Raw genomic sequence first — 2,500 nt, 5'->3', positions numbered from 1 at the left:
AGAGAGACTCACTGTCTGGATGTGACCCTGACAGAGAGAGAGAGAGAGAGAGAGAGAGACTCACTGTCTGGATGTGACTGCGATGGAGAGAGAGAGATAGAGAGAGAGAGAGAGAGACTCACTGTCTGGGATGTGACCCTGACAGAGAGAGAGAGAGAGACTCCTGTCTGGATGTGATCCTGACAGAGAGAGAGAGAGAGAGAGAGAGACTCACTGTCTGGATGCGACCCTGAGAGATAGAGAGAGAGAGAGAGAGACTCACTGTCTGGATGTGACCCTGACAGAGAGAGAGAGAGAGAGAGAGAGACTCACTGTCTGGATGTGACCGTGAGAGAGAGAGAGAGAGAGAGACTCACTGTCTGGATGTGACCCTGAGAGATAGAGAGAGAGAGAGAGAGACTCACTGTCTGGATGTGACCCCTGAGAGAGAGAGAGAGAGAGACTCACTGTCTGGATGTGACCCTGAGGAGAGAGAGAAAGAGAGACTCACTGTCTGGATGTGACCCTGAGAGAGAGAGAGAGAGAGAGACTCACTGTCTGATGTGACCCTGAGAGAGAGAGAGAGAGAGACTCACTGTCTGGATGTGACCCTGAGAGAGAGAGAGAGAGAGAGACTCACTGTCTGGATGTGACCCTGAGAGAGAGAGAGAGAGAGAGAGAGACTCACTGTCTGGATGTGACCCTGAGAGATAGAGAGAGAGAGAGACTCACTGTCCTGGATGACCCTGACAGAGAGAGAGAGAGAGAGAGACTCACTGTCTGGATGTGACCCTGACAGAGAGAGAGAGAGAGAGAGAGACTCACTGTCTGGATGTGACCCTGAGAGATAGACAGAGAGAGAGAGAGAGAGAGAGAGACTCACTGTCTGGATGTGACCCTGACAGAGAGAGAGAGAGAGAGAGAGAGACTCACTGTCTGGATGTGACCCTGACAGAGAGAGACTGAATGTGACCCTGACAGAGAGAGAGAGAGAGAGAGAGACTCACTGTCTGGATGTGACCCTGACAGAGAGAGAGAGAGAGAGAGAGAGAGAGAGACTCACTGTCTGGATGTGTCCCTGACAGAGAGAGAGAGAGAGAGGAGAGAGACTCACTGTCTGGATGTGACCCTGACAGAGAGAGAGAGAGAGACTCACTGTCTGGATGTGACCCTGACAGAGAGAGAGAGAGAGAGAGAGAGAGAGAGACTCACTGTCTGGATGTGACCCTGACAGAGAGAGAGAGAGAGAGAGAGAGACTCACTGTCTGGATGTGACCCTGAGAGAGAGAGAGAGAGAGACTCACTGTCTGGATGTGACCCTGACAGAGAGAGAGAGAGAGAGAGACTCACTGTCTGGATGTGACCCTGAGAGATAGAGAGAGAGAGAGAGAGACTCACTGTCTGGATGTGACCCTGACAGAGAGAGAGAGAGAGAGAGACTCACTGTCTGGATGTGACAGCGATGGAGAGAGAGAGAGAGAGAGAGAGAGAGAGACTCACTGTCTGGATGTGACCCTGACAGAGAGAGAGAGAGAGACTCACTGTCTGGATGTGACCCTGACAGAGAGAGAGAGAGAGAGAGAGAGACTCACTGTCTGGATGCGACCCTGAGAGATAGAGAGAGAGAGAGAGACTCACTGTCTGGATGTGACCCTGACAGAGAGAGAGAGAGAGAGAGAGAGACCACTCACTGTCTGGATGTGACCGTGAGAGAGAGAGAGAGAGAGAGAGAGACTCACTGTCTGGATGTGACCCTGAGAGATAGAGAGAGAGAGAGAGAGACTCACTGTCTGGATGTGACCCTGAGGAGAGAGAGAGAGAGAGACTCACTGTCTGGATGTGACCCTGAGAGAGAGAGAAAGAGAGACTCACTGTCTGGATGTGACCCTGAGAGAGAGAGAGAGAGAGACTCACTGTCTGGATGTGACCCTGAGAGAGAGAGAGAGAGAGACTCACTGTCTGGATGTGACCCTGAGAGAGAGAGAGAGAGGAGAGAGACTCACTGTCTCGATGTGACCCTGAGAGAGAGAGAGAGAGAGACTCACTGTCTCGATGTGACCCTGAGAGAGAGAGAGAGAGAGACTCACTGTCTGGATGTGACCCTGAGAGAGAGAGAGAGAGAGAGAGACTCACTGTCTGGATGTGACCCTGAGAGAGAGAGAGAGAGAGAGAGAGAGAGACTCACTGTCTGGATGTGACCCTGAGAGATAGAGAGAGAGAGAGAGACTCACTGTCCGGATGTGACCCTGACAGAGAGAGAGAGAGAGACTCACTGTCTGGATGTGACCCTGACAGAGAGAGAGTGAGGGACTCACTGTTTGGATGTGACCCTGACAGAGAGAGAGAGAGAGAGAGAGAGAGACTCACTGTCTGGATGTGACCCTGACAGAGAGAGAGAGAGCGAGACTCACTGTCTGGATGTGACCCTGCGAGATAGACAGAGAGAGAGAGAGAGAGAGACTCACTGTCTGGATGTGACCCTTACAGAGAGAGAGAGAGAGAGAGACTCACTGTCTGGATG

General features: G+C 51.9%; 1 protein-coding gene across 1 annotated transcript in view; it reads right to left on the bottom strand.

Moving 5' to 3' along the window:
• The window catches only part of LOC140468668 (plasma protease C1 inhibitor-like), a 45,838-nt gene that overhangs the window by 12,481 nt on the left and 30,857 nt on the right, over positions 1 to 2,500 (bottom strand). The window lies entirely within an intron of this gene.

Source organism: Chiloscyllium punctatum, chromosome 47, assembly GCF_047496795.1.
Source record: "Chiloscyllium punctatum isolate Juve2018m chromosome 47, sChiPun1.3, whole genome shotgun sequence".
Classification (NCBI taxonomy): domain Eukaryota; kingdom Metazoa; phylum Chordata; class Chondrichthyes; order Orectolobiformes; family Hemiscylliidae; genus Chiloscyllium; species Chiloscyllium punctatum.
This window is presented reverse-complemented; position numbering and strand designations above follow the sequence as displayed.